The sequence below is a fragment of the Hylobates moloch genome, unplaced genomic scaffold (assembly GCF_009828535.3).
Source record: "Hylobates moloch isolate HMO894 unplaced genomic scaffold, HMol_V3 SCAFFOLD_19, whole genome shotgun sequence".
Lineage (NCBI taxonomy): Eukaryota > Metazoa > Chordata > Mammalia > Primates > Hylobatidae > Hylobates > Hylobates moloch.
Genome location: NW_026652294.1, coordinates 61,808,264 through 61,829,911, shown reverse-complemented (window position 1 = coordinate 61,829,911; position 21,648 = coordinate 61,808,264). Strand labels below are relative to the sequence as shown.

Here is a 21,648-nt window from a genome sequence, read left to right as displayed (position 1 = left end):
AGAATTTTTAAATCCCTGTTGCATTATCTACCAGATGTAAGTGAATAATAACTAATATGTCTGCAGCCTCAGCCTTAATCTTAAAACAAATGATAGTATTCAAATATAATATTTTACACATGCAGATTGATAACAGGTTTTTCCTTTATTTCTTGAAGAGTCTGTGAACGACACAATACAAAGTACAATGTATTTAATGAAAGGTTTCCAGGCTGATTTCCCTACAGGTTATTTTCTTTCTTTTCTCTGGAACCCACACACAGGGTATACTGCAGGGACCAGGGGTGTATATAAAAATAAACTGTGAGCCAGTTTCAGAGCTGATACCCTTCTCCTACAGGGGCAAGTGAATTATTAGATCTGTGTCATGAGTGTTTTTTTTTAATATGCCATTGTTCCCACTTGAGCACATTAAATTTTCCATATCCACTTTTAAACCAATATAACCTTTTTTTCCTTGTTCATAATGTTCATGCTGTACATTAACAGGCAGAAAATCCAATAGCTTAAGTCATCATATAGTAGTTATATGTAAAGCTTAGTAGATGAAAACCTTTTGCATTTTCCCCCTCTTTGAACTGATACTATATGAAGTTGGCTAAAACCTAGGGAACAAAACCTCACACCTCATGGGAAACTGTACTAATTTTTTTTGTCTTTTATGATTGATCACAAATCCATTTTGAACATTACACATTTTTTTAAAGTTTATTATAACTGGTTCAACGTCTTCAAGCCCAACAAATTGAAGGTGCTGGAATCTTTTGGTCTGGAAGATGTGTTTGCCAATTATTTTTGCACTAGTGCACATAAACAGGGAAGACTGGATCTTAGGTAGGAGTTATACATTCCCGTACAAAATAATTGTATATTCTATGAAGACTGATTCTTTTTCTGGAGAAATATACAACAACACAAGGGAAATCTTGTACTAGCAGCCTAACTGAAGTGGCAAGATACAATATTAGAAAAACAGAGCTACTTTCATTACTGTGATGCTGTGTGTCAGAATGTCTCTCCTTAATGAACCTGTTTGCAATAAGACTCCGGGTGCAAAGAGGCTATTTAGAGAGACTACTGTGTCTATAGCGAGTCCTTCAAATATCTTCCCACTATTAGACATGCCGCATTGACCAATTCTGTCCTGATTGCTGTTCTTTTTACTATCAAGGGACACTCCCAGACAGACGGATGGATCAGACACTGCAGTTCATAAAATGTTTACACTGTACACACACATGCACTATGGTACAAGCTACTGAACTCCAGATCATACAGTGAGTTGAATGTGGCAGTGTCATATGAAGGCTTATGACTTTGCAATATCAATGAAAGGATTTAGGTTAAACTTTGCTCATCCTGCCTGCCTGTCACTCTCAACAAAAAGCCTTTTTTCCCCTCTCTCTTTCAGTGTATGTCCATTCCCACTGCTTACATGGGAACACTTCAGGCAAATCTTTTCAGCTTCATAAGGTTTTCTCATTCTGTTGAGATTTTTCTCCTAATTGCTGACAAGAAAAGAGGACTACACATGTCATGCAATCAGAAAAAAAAAAAAAAGGGTGAGGGACAGTGCAATAATAATAATTTCAAAATGGTCCAAAAGCCTTCCTAAAAAGATTTGAAATTCCAACTCACATTGACAGCCACTGAGATAAAAGGGCTTGTTGCTACAGTAAATGAAGCATCAGCAACCTTTTTACCGAGTCTTAACATGAGAGCCCAAGGTGCTTGGAGGAAACTTTCCATTCATCTTACACTGTGTATGGTCTTATCAGCTGCTGGGTGTTGCTGTAGCCTCACCTTTCATACACCTACATGCCAAATGACCTCTACAAAAGCCTTTTTCCTCTTGCGCACTTTCTAACAGTATGTCTTTTCTATTCGAATACAAATAATGTGCTTGCCAACAAGTTGCAGATGGTATTATCCCACGCCCCCAATCTCAGCTGTCAAAGAGAAACAACTTCAAGCCCAAAGGTCCAAATTGACAGTGTTTTGTTTTGTTTTGTTTTGTTTTGTTTTGTTTTGTTTTGTTTTGTTTTGTTTTTAAAGACACAGTCTCACTCTCTACTGCCCAGGCTGGAGTATAGCGTCACGATCTTGGATCACTGCAACCTTTGTCTCCCAGGCTCAAGGGAGTCTCATGCCTTATCCTCCCAAGTAGCTGAGATTACAAGTACCCACCACCACACCCAGCTAATTTTTTTATTTTTAGTAGAGACAGGGTTTCACCATATTGGCCAGGCTGGTCTCGAACGCCTGACCTCAAGTGATCAACCCCCACCTCAGCCTCCCAAAGTGCTGGGATTACAGCCGTGAGCCACCGTGTCCGGCCTAAATTGCCAGTATACTAGTAAGTACAACTACTATTCGTTACATCTGATAAGGAACCAGAACTCCACATCGAACTGAATCTGGATCTGATGAACCAAATGCATCCAATGACAGTTTCGATTCCATTTAAAAATTTCTGTAACCACCTCCTTTTTTCTGGGCTCAACCTTACATACTATCAGGCCTGACATATAGACCATAGCTTCTGCTGTAGCTCAGGCTTCAAAAGACATTTGGAATATCTATGATTTCAATGTTTATTTCCTCATCCAACTTTTAAATCTCCATTGTGATAAAACTTATAAATAAGGCTTTTATTAAATTACTCTGAACATTTACTAAAAACATACAAGTATTTCTTAATCAAGATACCTGCAATATTGTAAGCCTGTTTAAACATACTGAATATCTGACTACAGATTTAGGAGTGAAAGGGTCCAGAGAGATCTGGTAGCAGTCGCCATTTTTCTACCAAAAAAACTGAGGCTACAAAACATTTAAGGAAACCTGTTTTGGGCTGAACAACCCAGGACCCTGAGTGCTTTAAGCCTCTGGATGCCTAATCTGCTGGCCTATCCCACAAAAGACTGTGTATCTGTTATCCAGTGACCCTCTTGTATTTTGCCAATGAAGCGTTTTTTATTTGTTTTTGCTTTTACTAAAATATGCTGTTATATCTGTCATATACAACAGTAAAGATAAAAAATACATGTAATTACAAGGAATACAGATAATCCAAACATTATTTCTAGGTTCCTTTAGAACAGTTGTTTTCAAAGTAGTGTCTCACAAGTAGCAGCAACAGCATCATCCAGGAACTTGTCAGGAATGCAAATTATCAGGCCCTGATCACTACAGAATCAAAAGACCTGGGGATAGGGGCCCAGCAATCTGTGATTACACAAGACAAGCAAGTGATATTGATGCATGCTCAAGTTTAATCGCTTTTTGAGATTCATGGCATCTTTTGAGATTTATATTTTATTTATAAATAAATGAAGAATGTCGCCTATAAACTCTAACTTGGGATAAGAAGAGCAATATACAGAAGTAGCTGCTGGCTCTACAGTGAAGGAGTCCATACCACTGTTTCTTTAAACACTGATTTTGTTATTAAAAAAAAAAAAAATCACATGATTTATTCATGTTGTATGTGTGTTAGAATTAAAACTAAAAATGATTTTTCAGAAACACTACAGTCTCTGGTCAAATGTGTGAGGTGACCAGGGTATCAGTTTCATTCAGTGACAGCCCTTACTCTTCAAGAGCAATAGCTTCTGAGCAGAGGACTTAATACTCATCAAGAGTATCTGCTCAAGGAATGGAAAGACCTTGATCCCAGTGGGCCTGAACTTTCAGTTCTTCTGCTTCCAGCCTGGTCTGCTGGTCCACCCTTTGGTCTTCTAGGATTTCTTCAATGGATACTTGCTGGAGGGGTGTGTCACTCTCATTTTCCAAGTCCAAATTGATCAATGCTTCTTAAGTCTATTAAGTGTCCTTCCATCTTGAAGCAAGACCAAGTATTTTTTGTCAGTGTCCTCAATGAGGCTGGTGGGGCTGGGCCTCCACAAACTGGAGTCCTTGCAACACGAAGGCTGCAGAGGAGCTCAGCAATCAGTTCATTTTGAACTGAGATAATCCTGCAATGTACAGCGGCGGTGGGCCACCGTGTCCAAAACCAAAACCTACCTGCCCAATGCAGTCGCTGCCTCAGCAGGACTGAGACCAGAAGTGGAACCCCAACCAGGACAGGCACTTCTACGCTGACTTTCAGCCACGGGGACCTGCTGGAAACTCCTCCATATTACCTACCCCTCAAGTTTATAACTATGGCTTTAGAATATACACCATGATTTACTTACTTATATTTTTTTAAGAAGGAGTTTCGCTCTTGTCGCCCAGGCTGGAGTGCAATGGAACCATCTCGGCTCACTGCAACCTTCGCCTCCTGGGTTCAAGCGATTCTCCTCTCTCAGCCTCCCAAGTAGCTGGGATTACAGAAGCCCACCATCATGCCCTGCTATTTTTGTATTCTTAGTAGAGGCGGGGTTTCACCATGTTGCCCAGGATGGTCTCGAACTTCTGAGCTCAGGCAATCTGCCCACCTCGGCCTCCAAAGTGCTAGGATTACGGGTGTGACCCACCGTACCCAGCCACTGTGATTTATTTAAATTTATATTAAAATTATTTAAAATGGCTAGTACTCCTTAAGGATATAATCAACTAGCTGTAGGCAAGAAATAGACACAAAGGAAAGAAAAACAGTCCTGGATTTAAAATAACTTCAGAAATATCCCAATTTAGAGCAACAGCCAATTAATTGTAAAGACGTAATTTTAATTATAATGCACAGTATAAACCACTCCACTAATTCTGTTATTTGGAAGAAAGCAAGCACTCTCTTTCAGAATAATTAATAAAATTAAACCCTTAAGTAATTCCAAATTTGAGGTGATGTGATGGGCAACATAAAGGAAACAAATTAATGAAGTTAATAATAAGGGTCAATTGAAAGAAACTAATATGAAGGAATCATTATTTAAAAGATAGGACACTGGCAGCCAGGCATGGTGGCTCACACCTGTAATTCCAGCACTTTGGGAGGCCAAAGTGGGTGGATCACCTGAGGTCAGGAGTTCGAGACTAGCCTGGTCAACATGGCGAAATCCCATCTCTACTAAAAAAACAAAAATTAGCTGGGCATGGTGGCACACGCCTATAATCCCAGCTACTCAGGAGGTTGAGGCAAGAGAATCACTTGAACCTAGGAGGCAGAGGTTGCAGTGAGCCGAGATGGCGCCACTACACTCCAGCCTGGATGACAGAGTGAGACTCCTGTCTCAAAAAAAATAATAATTAATTAAAAAATAAAAGTAAATAAATAAATAAACGATAGGACAGTGGTTTGGGGCAGACAAAGGCAAGAAGAGTCTTAGCCAAGGTAAATGGATGTCGGGGTATGAACAGATTAGAAAACTAGTACCAGATGAAGAGCAAAAAGGAGAGAAACAGGGACATTCTGCCACATGAGTTGTAATATTCAAAAGACCTGTGAAAAATATGAGGAGCAAATTTGAATTGAATCTATCATCAAACCTCAGGGAAATTATTTCATAAGAACTGTTAGGGGCCGGACACGGTGGCTCACGCCTGTAATCCCACCCCTTTGGGAGGCCGAGGCGGGCGGATCACGAGGTCAGGAGATCAAGACCATCCTGGCTTACACAGTGAAACCCCGTCTCCACTAAAAATACAAAAAACTAACCAGGTGTGGTGGCAGGCGCCAGTAGTCCCAGCTACTCAGGAGGCTGAGGCAAGGGAATCGCCTGAACCCAGGAGGTGGAGGTTGCAGTGAGCCAAGATCACACCACTACACTCCAGCCTGGCGACAGGGCAAGACTCCGCCTTAAAAAAAAAAAAAATCTTAAGTAGGTGAAATGTATATTATGTGAATTACATTTCAATAAAGCTTTTTAAAAAGTATTAGGGTTTTTTTATACTTATTGATTATCTATGATGTACTAGACAGTAAGGGAAACACAGGATAAACAGATGAAAACAACAGGACTTCAGCCCCAGAAAAGCAAAACATCTGCAAAAAATAAAACCCCTGTAAACCAAGTGGCTTCTAGTATTAAGACAGAATACCTTGTTATGTGGGAAACATCCTTGACATCTTTAAGAAAAAAAATGTTCACCTAAGAAACAATTCCAGTTTTCTTGTGATTCTTAACTCTACAGAGGTATTTATTTAATAATAGATCTATTCCAATTCACTAACCAAAAAGAGTACTTAATCATGCACTTAAAGAACATTCTCTATAAGATATAATTCCTTTGTTTAAAAAAAAAAAAAAAAGAGAGAGAGAAGCCATCTCCAGATAAAATGCTTTAACCAGGGACTTCTTTTTTTTAGAGTGGGCACTCTAAAAAAATGGGATCTAATTGTTTCATGTTTTTATTAATGCAAAACAACATTACCCTTCAGTTTTGTGTCCAGCCACATAACACTTTGTTTACTGATATGCTTTTACTTGAACAGATACAATAAAGATTCATTTTCAAATATGTGCCGAAGGTCTGAAGATCTGGATTCAAGACCTCATGTTATCAGGGCTGGACTGATATTGGAAGCAGGTGGCAGACAATGCATATCTACAAAAAAAAGCAGGGGCATAGAAGAAAGGCTGTATCTTTATATATATATATATAGTTTTTTTGTTTGTTTGTTTTTTGTTTTTTTTTTTTTTTTGAGACGGAGTCTTGCTCTGTTGCCCAGGCTGGAGTGCAGTGGCGCGATCGTGGCTCACTGCAACCTCCACCTACCAGATTCAAACAATTCTCCTGCCTCATCCACCGGAGCAGCTGGGACTACAGGCACAAGCCACCAGGCACAGCTAGTTTTTTGTATTTTAGTAGAGACAGAGTTTTGCCGTGTTGCCCATGCTGGTCCCGAACTCCTGAGCTCAGGCAATCCGCCCGCCCTGGCCTCCCAAAGTGTTGAAAGGAAATATGAAAGATTTAATTAAATGTTTCAATACACACACATTCGTGGCAGCCATATTTAAAACTGCAAGAAGTTAGAAACAATCTACTTTTCCAATATAAGTATATTGGAAAATATATAATAAATGATGTATAAATGAATAATAGTTGATGATAGAATACTATACAGCCATTAAAATTGATATTTTACAAATATTTCCAATGATATGAACACAAGTAATGTGCTTTTTATGTTAACTGTAAAATATCAGTTACAAAATAGCATATTTGATATCATCTCAATTTTATAAAACCAAAGATGGAAAGGAGAAAACTGGTAAGGATAGTTACAAAATGACAAGTAAAATTATCTATATAATATTATTATGACTTTCAACTTTTAATAATTTTGTATAGGCCGGGCGTGGTGGCTCACGCCTGTAATCTCAACACTTGGGGAGGCCGAGGGGGGCGAAACATGAGGTCAGGATATCGAGACCAGCCTGGCAAACATGGGGAAACCCCATCTCTACTAAAAATACAAAAATTATCTGGGCCTGGTGGCGTGCACCTGTAGTCCCAGCTACTCAGGAGGCTGAGGCAGGAGAATCGCTTGAACCCGGGAGGCAGAGGTTTCAGTCAGCCGAGACTGTGCCACTGCACTCCAAGCCTGGCGACGGAGCGAGACTCGGTCTCGAAAAAATAATAATAATGATAATAATAATAATAATTTTATATAATTAAATTTTTTTAGAATAAATGAGTATTTCTGTCGGGGTAAGAAATCAGTAAGTTTGTATCATTTTTCATCTCCTCATCAAGTAAAATGCAGAGGAAAATTTTTCTGAGCCAAAATGAGAGTTCTACTTATTTGAGTTCTAGTTGCCTAGTCTAATGTGCTGACTTCTCTATTTTCTCTGGACTTTTACCAATGTTGTTCTTTGTGCCAGGAGCATTTGTAGCAACCCTTCCTAGACCCCTTCCTCTGGCTGACTCTGAAGAATAAAGAGGCAGAGGTGTCACTTCCTCCAGGAAGTCTTTGGGCACCACTCACATATGTGCCGATGGAACTCTGGGCTTAAGGGTTCCACACCATTTATCATAGTACATGGTACTGTGGTTGCCTGGGTTCATATTCTCCTCCCCTATCAGACTCTAAGATACTCTGAAGGCCAGAAATGTCTCCCTTTTGTTCACTACTATATCCACTATTATTCCTAGCACATAGTATGAACATGGAATATTCATTTTTGGAAAAAGTGAATGTATTAATGAATGAGTGAGTAAGTGAATAGTCTACCTTAGAAGCTAAGCATGCCTAATCCTTAGAAGCACTTAACTCTTAAGTAAAGCAAGGGTGTTTCATATAATGAAAACATTGGAGTGTAATCACTCAGTACTTTAAGCAAAAGACAGGTCTTAATGCTGCTTGTGTTTTCAGAGTTCAAAACTCTGAAAGCATGAAGCTAGTAGAAAGTTAAATATATCCAATAACAGGGTATTAAATATGTTAATGTCTTAAATACACAATTTGCAAACAAACAGAAGTAAGTTGAAATTAAGGGAGACAATTAAAATAGATTATACCACATTTCCTGAACTTGGTTCCCAAAGATCAGATTCAGATGTTGCTTTTATTCATAAGCTTTGAAAAAGTAAATAAAACATTCTGCACACTGCTCACCATAAATCTTAACTTACCATTCAAATTTAATCTAAACACAAACATAAACCTAAAACCTCCTCCAGTCCCACAAATACTCAGACAACCAAAATCTGATTTCCAGGACAAAATTGTTACTCTACAAGTACAATATTTATGCTGAAGAGATAAATTATGCAAATCATAATGGTTTATGCTTATGTTATAGCTACGCTTACTCTTCTGCATACGACAAGTTTCAAGAGTCTACAAATTTACATAAAGCTCAGGTTGTCTAATGATTAAACAATTTTACTATTTAGGACAGTTTTAATATTGATTTAGCTTTAAGATATATTTGGGAACAGCTGATAAAAGCTTCAAATGATATGCACTGCTTTACATTATTGACTTAGCACTTGATCACAGTATCTCTATAACAGTCTCAAAAATTAATTCACAAATTAAACCTCTACTTCATTTAAACCACTATTATATTCACCTTTCTTCCATGCTGTCTAGAAATGTTTTTTGTTTTTTTTTTAAGTAATTCCAATGAAATCTCAAAGCTGTATTTAAACTAGATCAATCATCCCTAACCTTTGGCTAACTGACAACCCAATTAGCCAAAAGTGTTATTGGTAAATTTTCCATATATAAGTTTTAAAATTCTTTTATATTTTTAAAATATTTTGATACATATATTAAAATGTTGGAAGATTTTAGAATAATCAAAATTTCAAGCAAAGTAATTAGTGACACCTCAATTAACAGTGGAATAGCATCTGATTTTTCCAGTGAATTTGGGAAAAAGGCTAAATTTCTGGTTAAAACAAGAAAAAAAATTCCTATTCAAGGAATGGAGGAAAGCATTACATGAATAAGAAACAAACGTGACTATCTTTTTAGTCAAAGAGACTTTCCTACCCCACTGCTGTAGCACTGGAGATTCTGGGAGCACAGTCCCAGTCCCGGAGTTGCTCACAATGTGGCAGGGAAGACAGCTGTGCAAACAGATAATTAGGGTTCAGAGTATTCAGGGGATGCTGCCCTAAGGTCTTTGCAGTAGACTGGTGCTACTTTTTAACTACTTACCACTACTACTACTATACTACCACTACTAAAAGTAAATAAAGTATTTTCAAGAATTTCTAAATCTAGTTTGGAGCACTATACAAATGTACAAATAATTGTCCCACAAGGGACAAAGTAATAAGTGCCTTAAGAAAAAGACTGCAAAATAAGAGGTATTCCTGGGAAACAATATGGATAGGACACAATATCAAAAGAGTGTCGGAAAGAGATGGAGGGAGAAAGGTAAGCAAGCCTACACTCAAGGACGGATACTGAGCACACAGGTAAGGGCTTACTTCCGAATACAGAGAGTCTGCAATAAATGAAGTTTTGGGGCTCAGCACTGACAAAGTCAGAGGTGTTTTTAAAAGCCTCTAATCTCAATGACTAGAGTATCCCAGAGAAAGTCTAAAGGTGAAGTGGGCAGGTACTACAACAAGCCTATAGTAGGTCAGTGGGAATGAAAAGGAGTAAAAGAGTGATGTGAACTCACAGTATAAACCACTTCCCTGCCCTCCAACTGTGGAGCAAAAATAATGAGACTTTTTCTTTTAAGGAGGGGACTGTTCCAGAAGGCAATGCAAACTAAAACAATCTACTTCCAGGACTTGGTAAATGACAAGAGTGGAAGAATAAATAAGATGACGATCATTCAAGTTTTTCAGCCTATGAGACCCAGAGAATGGACACTTATAGAGGCTGATTAATACAGTATTAATACAGTATTCTCTGTATGTGCTTATGCTACAAAGCATTTTATAAAGACAGCTTCCAGTGTACCTTCTGGAAAGAGAATGTGTTTGCACTTTGTAGAGAAGAACGGGAACTTTAAACCCACCTGTGCTGAACCCAACTACCCACCAGGCAAGGTTAATATGGGTCCACATTTATGCTGTCATTGCAGTGCAAGACAAGACTGCCCAAGCCTTAAAGTATCCCACTGGGCAGGTTTATGCGAGGGCCTTCACCTCCTGTTTAATAGTGTGGATGAACAGTTGTTCTCCATTTCACAGATATCACCACTGCAAAAACTGAGGCCACGGGGAAAGTAAGGGGATCAGGTGACTACTTAAGGTGATGGAAATTCTTGCTATGTATTTCTTTTTTTTTTTTAGTTGAGACTGAGTTTTGCTCTGCCACCCAGGTTGGAGCACAGTGGCTCGTTATTGCCTAACTGCAACCGCCACCTCCCAGGTTCAAGCACTTCTCCTGCCTCAGCCTCCTGACTTGCTGGGACTACAGTCCTGTACCACTACACCCGGCCTTTTTTTTTTTTTTTTTTTTTTTTACTAGAGACGAGGTTTTACCATGTTGGCCAAGCTGGTCTCAAACTCCTGACCTCAGGTGATCCGCCCACCTCGACCTCCCAAAGTGCTGGGATGAGCCACCATGCCCAGCCTATGTATTTATTTACAAAAGAATGGATGCAGGCTGGGCACAGCCATTCTTGAGTAAATCAGTGAACCAAGCTTGTACCACTGCACTCCAGCCTGGGCAACAGAGCCAGATGCTGTCTAAAAAAAAAAAAAGTATGCAAAAATAAGAATACACAAAAACTCGACAAAAACAAATGGCAATGTGAACACATTGCGGGGGCCTTTTCCCAGGGCCTTGAAGGAAAATCCACCTCTGGGCCTCTGCACCTATTTAGAAGAACTGGAGCTCGCTGGTCCTCTGAGGAAGCTGAAAGGAAGGTAGGAAGAGAGTAGTCTCGGGAACCACAGACACCTTCCCTTGTGAGAAGCAGCAGTAAACTTTCCTGGACAGCACCCAAACAGTTAAAATTACCAATGAAAATATAAGTGAAGGCCAGGCGCGGTGGCTCAAGCCTGTAATCCCAGCACTTTGGGAGGCCGAGGCGGGCGGATCACGAGGTCAGGAGATCGAGACCATCCTGGCTAACATGGTGAAACCCCGTCTCTACTAAAAATACAAAAAATTAGCTGGGCATGGTGGTGGGCGCCTGTAATCCCAGCTACTCAGGAGGCTGAGGCAGGAGAATGGCGTGAACCCGGGAGGTGGAGCTTGCAGTGAGCCGAGATCGCGCCAGTGCACTCCAGCCTGGGCAACAGAGCCAGATGCTGTCTAAAAAAAAAAAAGTATGCAAAAATAAGAATACACAAAAACTTGACAAAAACAAATGGCAATGTGAACACGTGCCCAAACCCACGTGGTTGGGCAGATTCTCCCCTCTCCTACTTGTTAGTGGGAAGGGACTGGAAAGAGCAAAAGATCTGACAATCAGTGATTAAACAGGGCAGGCTAGAGACGAGTAACAGTGATTCCAGGCTCCCTTGAAAATAATAAATGGCAGAGGGGACAAGAAGAGAGCCAATTAGTACATTCCCAGGCAAGAGAGAGCTGAGGCCAAAGTACAGAATGGAATTAAACACCAATTTTTCCAGTCTGCCTACTCCAGCAACATCTCTCTTCACTGACGTGAAACTGACAAGCAACCAAGACAAAGGTACAAAACTTCCAAGAGTGACATAAGCCCTGGGCAGGGGGAAACTAGTTCTCCCTCCACCATCACCTGTGATCTTGAGTGAGTCATCTCAGAGCCCTCTCTAGACCTTACTCCTATTAGCTGTAAAATGAAGAATGGGGAAACAAAATAATTTTCCTAAGTCAGCCTGGTGCTAGCATTCTAGAATTATGAAAACAACATGATGTGCATGAAAGAGTATGGACTCTGGAGCCACACTGCCTGAGTTTAAATCCCAGCTCTGCCAGAATTAGCTGTCTGTCATTGGGCAAGTTACTTGACCTCTTTGTGCCTCAATTTCCTCACTTGTAAGAAACAAGAATAACATGCTTTACATCATGGAGCTATCCTGATGATGAAATGATCTGTTAGCTAAAGTTATGGTAGTGGGCTTATTCTATATCTGGTACCTTTTGAGTATATTTTTGTGGTGAATCACCTAAAGAGGGTAACTACTCTGGCCACTGCTTCCTACAGTGCTTCCCCTCCTAGGCAAGAGGTAGACAATATTTTCTTTCTTCTTTGTAGAGACGAGGGTCTCACTTTGTTGCCCGGGCTGGTCTCAAACTTCTTGCTTCAGGTGATCCTCCTGGTTCAGCATCCCAAAGTGCTAGGATTAGAGGCATGAGCTAATGCGCCCTGCCCTTAGACAATATTAATCAAGCACAGAATTATTTCCTTAGCCAGGATGCAGCTTCAGAACCCTTATTGAATTAGAATCACTGAATCATAGCACAAAAGATGAGTCAGCCACATCCTAAATATGGGTAATATTGTGTCCCTTCATCACTAATTCCATCACATTTGGTTCAAACTGGTTCAAATGTAGTACCCTCAAACATACAGTTCCAGAAAACTCCTTCTGGTGGAAAGGATGTCCAGGATCTTTACAGAAGAGAATCCCCAGCCTGGATTTGTGACAACTGAACTCTCTGACTTCCAGTTCCATGGACCAAGCAAATAATAGCTATCTCTGCAGATATTTTTACGTTACCAATGAAAAACAATGGGTAACCGCAGACGAACTGACTTGGCTGATGATACTCCATAAAGAGGTCATTCCTGGGCATGGGCGCGGTGACTCACGCCTGTAATCCCAGCACTTTGGGAGGCCAAGGTGGGCGAATCACGAGGTCGGGAGATCAAGACCATCCTGGCTAACATGGTGAAACCCTGTCTCTACTAAAAATACAAAAAATTAGCTGGGCGTGGTGGTAGGCGCCTGTAATCCCAGCTACTCGGGAGGCTGAGGCAAGAGAATGGCATGAACCCAGGAGGCGGAGCTTGCAGTGAGCCGAGATGACACCGCTGCACTCCAGCCTGGGCGACAGAGGAACACTCCTTCTCAAAAAAAAAAAAAAAAAGAAGTCATTCCTTTTAAACATGACAAGTTGATTCAATGACAGTCCACAATCCAAAGGAAGGCCTTGGGAGCAAATTCTTGGTGGTGATGTGGTAGGATAGAGAAAAGGGAGCCCTTTAATTAACAAGATCAGTGCCTAGCAAATTTGATCCTGGCAAAGCTCAGAGGATAAGGAAGAAGAGAAAGCAACTCCTTCATATGCCTCACACCCTGCCAAGGTTGACTTGTAGGACAATACCACACTCCTCAGCCTCAACATGTCCAATATGCAGGGCCTCCTCTTTCCCACCTGTCTTTCCTTCTAGATTCCCCACCTTAGTTGAAACGAATTCCACCTCCTACCTCAAACCAAGCTCCTCCTTGACATCTCTATTCCCTCTACTCTATTAGCACCTGGTTAAATTGTAATACAATTAAAGTCTCTAGTCTTGCTCCTCTCAAATCCATCCTCCAAACAAATCTCACAGATAATTCTGCTTAAAACCCAAAGGTTCTTACATGCAACAACATGGATCAATCTCAGAAGTATTATGCTAAAGGAAAGAGACAGAATTAAAGGACTACATACTGCATGAGTCCATTTATATGACATTTTGGGAAAGACAAAACTATAGGAGCAGAAAACATCAGTGGTTGCTAGGGACTGGGGGTGGGAGGAGTTAGTCACTCAAGAGCACTGAGGGATTTTAGGGAGTAATATAAATGTTCTTTGTCTTGATTGTCATGGTGGCCATGGCACTTATATCAAGCACACCAAACAATATAATAAAATGGGCCCATTTTACTGTGTATAAATTATACCTTAATTTAAAAGAAACTAGGGGAAAACCCTACAGACCCTCCCCATTGCCTACAAGTTCCATGGCATTCCTGATCTGGCCCATATCTTACCCTACACACTTCAACAACACTCAACTTTTTAAAATGTCCTGTGCTTTCCATGCAGAAGCATCTCATCACCGTACCCTTCTTCAACGCAGCTTTTCCAGATTAATTCCTAAGTCCTCCAGGCATGTCTCCCTGCCTCTCCCACCTCTCATACACTCAGGCTATGTGTTTGATAGGTGTCCTCCTGGCTCTTATAATGCCTGGTGTTTCATTATTATTTCATTCACAGAAATGTATTATACATGTTATAGGCATACGTTATAGTATAATGGTCTTGTCTCTCACCAGTCAACTAAGATCCAAATTCTCTGAGAAACGAACTACTATTCATTCACATGTGTATATGCTGCGTGGCACACTGCAGACACTCAATAAGGCTTTATTGGAATAAATGTTTCTTAAAGGCAGGTTTGGCCTGTCTACTTTGTTGGTATATCCTCATCACTTACAAGAGTGCCTACTTGGCTCGATAAATACAGGTAGCCCTCACTTTACATGATAATGCAATACCACAAAAGTCATCATGCACACTGAAATCATGTGAAATGATTTTTTTTTTTTTTTTTTTTTTTTTTTGAGACAGAGTCTCGCTCTGTCACCCAGGCTGGAGTGCAGTGGGGTGATCTCGGCTCACTGCAAGCTCCGCCTCCCAGGTTCATGCAATTCTCCTGCCTCAGCCTCACAAGTAGCTGGGACCATAGGTGCCCGCCACCACGCCCGGCTAATTTTTTTGTATTTTTAGTAGAGACGGGGTTTCACCATGTTAGCCAGGATGGTCTCGATCTCCTGACCTCGTGATCTGCCCGCCTTGGCCTCCCAAAGTGCTGGGATTACAGGCATGAGCCACCATACCTGGCCATGAAATGATTTTAATAATCAACAGAAATATTATTATTGTTCTAAGACCTTTAATTTTTTTGTCAAAACTGTCTTACTATCAGCTATAAATGTGTAGGAAAATGAAAAGTATATTTATTTAGTACTCTAAAACATCAGAAACTCTGAGAATTGTTTTATTTATTTATAAAAAACTGTGTCAATAGTAGTTTCAACGGGAATGCCTTATTCTCATTGCTAATTTACAATTCTAAACAAGCATCTTTCCATGCCTTGGTAGACAGGTATACTTTCTAAGTTCAGACTTGCTTCCAACATTTTATCCTTTGTGTTTTCACAGTTATACAGTCTCTGTGAGAGTTCCTTTCATATGCTTTTTTTTGCCAGCATCTTTCCTCTGTTACATCTTCAACCTTTTCATCACAACCACTTCATAACTGACTTTGATAAGTTAGTTATCCTTCATTAAGTGTTCCTAGCTGCATATATGGAGCCTCTAGAACACTGGCTGAGTTGACATTCCCTTGGTCAGCTTTTTTTTTTTTTTTTTTTTTAGAATCCTGTTTACAATTAGCGAAAATTTTACTCCAATTTTAACACTTCATTTATTTGATGCACTTTGATTTTTGTTTGACAATTCCCCCCTTTAATTATCCATTTTTATGAAATGCTACATGGGTCTATCACTGGGACACAAGGAGGCAACACGACTACATGCTTTGCTGTCTAATGATGAACAAAATAACAGGAAGTGCTAGTGTATGGGATTTTATACACTTATAGTTTTTTTTTTTTTTTTTGAGACAGAGTCTCGCACTGTCGCTCAGGCTGGAGTGCAGTGGCGTGATCTCGGCTCACTGTAAGCTCCGCCTCCCGGGTTCACAACATTCTCCTGCCTCAGCCTCCCGAGTAGCTGGGACTACAGGCGCCTGCCACCATGCCTGGCTAATTTTTTGTATTTTTAGTAGAGACGCGGTTTCACTGTGTTAGCCAGGATGGTCTCGATCTCCTGACCTCGTGATCAGCCTGCCTCGGCCTCCCAAAGTGCTAGGATTACAGGCGTGAGCCACTGCGCCCAGCCACAATTATAGTTAATATAACATGATACCTGAAACTTGGACTGTGTTGAGGGACTAGTATTATTTAGTTAACCATGGCAACTGAAAATTGTGTATATTAAAATCATGCAAAGTGAAAAATATCTGCATTTAGCAAATACAAATAATTTTTTTTTTTTTATACTTTAGGTTTTAGGGTACATGTGCACAATGTGCAGGTTTGTTACATATGTATCCATGTGCCATGTTGATTTCCTGCACCCATTAGCTCGTCATTTAGCATTAGGTATATCTCCTAATGCTGTCCCCGCCCCCCCCACCCCCCACCCCACAACAGTACCCGGATGTGATGTTCCCCTTCCTGTGTCCATGAGTTCTCATTGTTCAATTCCCACCTATGAGTGAGAACATGCGGTGTTTGGTTTTTTGTCCTTGCGATAGTTTACTGAGAATGATGTTTTCCAGTTTCATCCATGTCCCTACAAAGGACACGAACTCATCATTTTTTATGGCTGCATAGTACTCCATGGTGTATATGTGCCACATTTTCTTAATCCAGTCTATTGTTGTTGGACATTTGGGTTGGTTCCAAGTCTTTGCTATTGTGAATAGTGCCGCAATAAACATACGTGTGCATGTGTCTTTATAGCAGCATGATGCAAAAATCCTCAATAAAATACTGGCAAACCGAATCCAGCAGCACATCAAAAAGCTTATACACCATGATCAAGTGGGCTTCATCCCTGGGATGCAAGGCTGGTTCAACATACGCAAATCAATAAATGTAATCCAGCATATAAACAGAACCAAAGACAAAAACCACATGATTATCTCAATAGATGCAGAAAAGGCTTTTGACAAAATTCAACAACCCTTCATGCTAAAAACTCTCAATAAATTAGGTATTGATGGGACGTATCTCAAAATAATAAGAGCTATATACGACAAACCCACAGCCAATATCATACTGAATGGGCAAAAACTGGAAGCATTCCCTCTGAAAACTGGCACAAGACAGGGATGCCCTCTCTCACCGCTCCTATTCAACATAGTGCTGGAAGTTCTGGCCAGAGCAATCAGGCAGGAGAAGGAAATAAAGGGTATTCAATTAGGAAAAGAGGAAGTCAAACTGTCCCTGTTTGCAGATGACATGATTGTATATCTAGAAAATCCCATTGTCTCAGCCCAAAATCTCCTTAAGCTGATTAGCAACTTCAGCAAAGTCTCAGGATACAAAATCAATGTACAAAAATCACAAGCATTCTTGTACACCAATCACAGACAAACAGAGAGCCAAATCATGAGTGAACTCCCATTCACAATTGCTTCAAAGAGAATAAAATACCTAGGAATCCAACTTACAAGGGATGTGAAGGACCTCTTCAAGGAGAACTACAAACCACTGCTCAATGAAATAAAAGAGGATACAAACAAATGGAAGAACATTCTATGCTCATGGGTTGGAAGAATCAATATCATGAAAATGGCCATACTGCCCAAAGTAATTTATAGATTCAATGCCATCCCCATCAAGCTACCAATGACTTTCTTCACAGAATTGGAAAAAACTACCTTAAAGTTCATATGGAACCAAAAAAGAGCCTGCATCGCCAAGTCAATCCTAAACCAAACAAACAAAGCCGGAGGCATCACGCTACCTGACTTCAAACTATACTACAAGGCTACAGTAACCAAAACAGCATGGTACTGGTACCACAACAGAGATATAGATCAATGGAACAGAACAGAGCCCTCAGAAATGATGCCGCATATCTACAACTATTTGATCTTTGACAAACCTGACAAAAACAAGAAATGGGGAAAGGATTCCCTATTTAATAAATGGTGCTGGGAAAACTGGCTAGCCATATGTAGAAAGCTGAAACTGGATCCCTTCCTTACACCTTATACAAATAATTTTAGAATGAACTGGCTCACCACTGGGCCAAATTTAAGAAACAGAGATTGATGCCCTTCCCATTACACCTTCTGACTGATAACATGACAGAATCACAGCAACTTCCTAAAGACCCAATTCACAGTCAACTATAACAGATGAGAGGAGAAATCTAGATTATAATTCGAACACTGTTACTAGTAACAAAGTCACATACTGACGCTGTGTTTCTATGACTTGCCCTATAAAATAAGTAATACTACTACCTCTTCACAGGGAGTGTGAGGACCAAAAGAGAAAATAGATTAAAAAGTACTTTTAAAAATTCAACTAGAGGCCGGGCACGGCAGCTCACACCTGTAACCCCAGCACTTTGGGAGGCCGAGGCAGGTGGATCACTTAAGCCCAGAAGTTAGAGACCAGCCTGGGCAGCATGGCAAAACTCCATCTCTATCAAAATACAAAAATTAGCTAGGTGTGGTTGCTCGTGCCTGTAGTCCCAACTACTTGGGAGGCAAAGGTGGAGGGATCCCTTTAGCCCAAGAGACGGAAGTTGCAAGGAGCCACGATCATGCCACTGTACTCCAGGCTGGGTGATAGAACAAGACCTTGACCCTCCAAAAACAATTCAACCAGATACCATCATACCAACTATACACTCAGTATGCACCAGGAACTATTTTAAGAACATTTTACAAATTTTCACTTACAATCCTCATGACAACCTACATGATCAGTTGCAGTATAATCCCCGTTTTGCAGAATACCAAAGCATAAAGAAGTCAAATAACTTGTCCAAGAGCATGCAACCCGTAAGCAGTGAAGTCAGGATTTGAACTCAGAAAGTGTAACTCCGTAAGTGAAGTTCTTCAAAACTTCATCACTAACTTGTCTGCTTTCCTCAGAAAGAAGGATACAGTCATTGAGAAGGGTATAATATTGACTCCTAGAAGGCAGGCAAATCTGATTCACTATAATTCAAAGATCATTGCCAGTTAGTTCTGCTGGGACATTTTCAGATTTCCGGCAAAAGAACAAGGATGCACAATATGCAGAGATCTGGGAAGCTAGAAAGACCATTCCCAGTCTGCAGAAGGGGCCAAAAGAATAGTTCAAACACATTCAATTCCTTTAATTCTAGTGAGTAGAAGCATAAATACCAGGGGGGAACCAACTAAGAAATAAAGTTTACTTTGCAAGAAGAGGAAAAGAATTCGTATTTATCATAAGTGTATAAAAAAGCTGGAGTGCTATAAAAACAAGGTATGTAAAACCAACAAACTTCATTGACATTTTCGGGAACACTGACCCTGAAAGTTAATAACATTGTTTGCTGAAGTCTGATTTCACAAGGAATTCCATATGGAATAGGAACGTGAGAGCCTAATAAGGATGTATGATACAAAAGCAAAGGGATTAGTTAACTAAAATAAGTGGATTCCTCTCTAAATATAATCTACTCATAAGGATACATTTAGAACATTTGTATCTCATTAGGGGTATTAAGTGAGAAAAGATTCTCAATACCAAGTAGTCCTAATTATAATTCATCTTAGGAAATAAAGTGAGTTTTCTTAACTAAAAGGGAAAATATACTGCAAGAAACAGCTTTAATATAACAACAGGATTGTCAACAAAGTCAGACACCAAAACAAACCCAATTGCCCAAAGGAATACTGTGAAAACTGAGTAACTGCTCCAACAATACAACGTTTCTTTAGACTATTTCTCAACACTTTACACTCTTTTTTCTCTTATTATCAATCATAACAATCCAAAGCCGAAATAAGTTACCTAAGCAAAGAAAATCCAACTATAAACAGCAGAAACAAATTAAATTAACACAAACCATACAAACCAAACACGAATGTATTTACCCCATCACGCCTTTCATCAAGGTTCTGCCAGTGGTGAGAATGACATGGTTAGGATATGACTTTACAAGCCAATGAACATTTTCTTTGGGAAGGATCAATTCTAGTTTTCTTTTGTCCTTTTTTTTTTTTTTTTGACAGGGTCTCACTACATCATTACCCAGGCTGGCCTCAAACTCCTGGGCTCAAGGGATTCTCCTGCTGCAGCATCCCAAGTGGCTGGGATTACAGGTGGGTGCCACTATGCCTGGCCAATTCTAGATTTTGATCCCACCAAAAGGGGTACTTGCCTTTCACATCTTTTTTTTTTTTTTTGAGACGGAGTCTCACTCTGTCCCCCAGGCTGGAGTGCAGTGGCATGATCTGGGCTCATTGCAAGCTCCGCCTGCCGGGTTCACGCCATTCTCCTGCCTCAGCCTCCCAAGTAGCTGGGACTGCAGGCGCCCGCCACCACGCCCAGCTAGTTTTTTGTTTTTGTTTTTTGTTTTTTTTAGTAGAGACGGGGTTTCACCCTGTTAGCCAGGATGGTCTCGATCTCCTGACCTCGTGATCCTCCCATCTTGGCCTCCCAAAGTGCTGGGATTACAGGCCTGAGCCACCGCACAGGGCCTTGCCTTTCACATCTTGAAACGGAAAATTATTTAAATGATATACAGTGGATTGTGTGACTTAGTTATAGGTTATAAAACAAGAAGTGAGAGGTAGCACCCAGTGCTGGGTATCAGTGACATGGCTCTGCCTTTCTCACTGCAAGGTATTGTCCTCAGGCTGACCAAGAAGGTCCATCGCCTCTGTAAGCATCTCAGCCACATTTCAAGCAGTGATGTGTTTTAAATTCCAGATGGGAAACTCTCACTACCGTCCCCCAGCAGACTTCCTCTTACAAAGTATTGGTCAGAACTTAATCACATGACTGCTCATAAACCAATTACTGCCGAGGGGAATGCAATTATCATGACTGAGCTTTTTTCACATTAATCTTGAGATATCTCCTGTCTGTTCATTAAGACCAAGGCTCTCCTGTTTCCAACCCCCACCCCCAGCCACCTGGGAAGAGAGAGGTGGGATAGACATCATTATTAACAGGGTTGGTATTAAAATTTACCTCAATTATTCTAAAAGATCCATATGACAACTGTAAAAGGGCTGTTTTTTGTAAAGATGCACTATAGTCATTATCACCATCTAGGCCTGGGTCCCTGTAGCTTAAGAAAAACACTCCACCATTTGACAAACAAAAGCACCAGAATGCAATGAACTATAATACTTTACTCGTTAGGTGAGTAAGAGCCAGTAAATAAAAGGGGCTTTTAAAAAACACAGTTCCTCAGCTAACACCATGAAGCAAAATAAACCGTATTAGTTCTCTTCAATTTTACACTTTCGGGGGTTTAGACCTCTCAATCACTCCAGATCTGTTTTTCAAAAAATTAGCTGTCCTTTTTCATTTAGACAATTTTCCTCTTCCTCAAAAAGAAGTGTCAGGCTCAAATTACAACACCTTATCTGATGGGGGGAAAAAAAACCCATGCAAAATATATTCCTATATTTGGGCCTTCAGTAATAAGCTTATGATAAAGGAAAATACAAATACTCTCTCCTCCTCCATGCCCACGAACAGCCCAAGACTTCGAATCATTCTTCGCAGGGTTCACTCACTATCCAGTCCAACTCTCAACCTCCCTAGGCCTTTAGCAGATCCAAGAAA

General features: G+C 40.3%; 1 protein-coding gene and 1 pseudogene across 1 annotated transcript in view; both read right to left on the bottom strand.

Annotated features, from left to right (window-relative positions):
• BNC2 (basonuclin zinc finger protein 2) overlaps positions 1–21,648 on the bottom strand; it is a 460,343-nt gene that overhangs the window by 351,116 nt on the left and 87,579 nt on the right. The gene's annotated exons all lie outside the window — the stretch shown is intronic.
• On the bottom strand, positions 3,628–21,579 carry LOC116459100 (U6 snRNA-associated Sm-like protein LSm1; annotated as a pseudogene).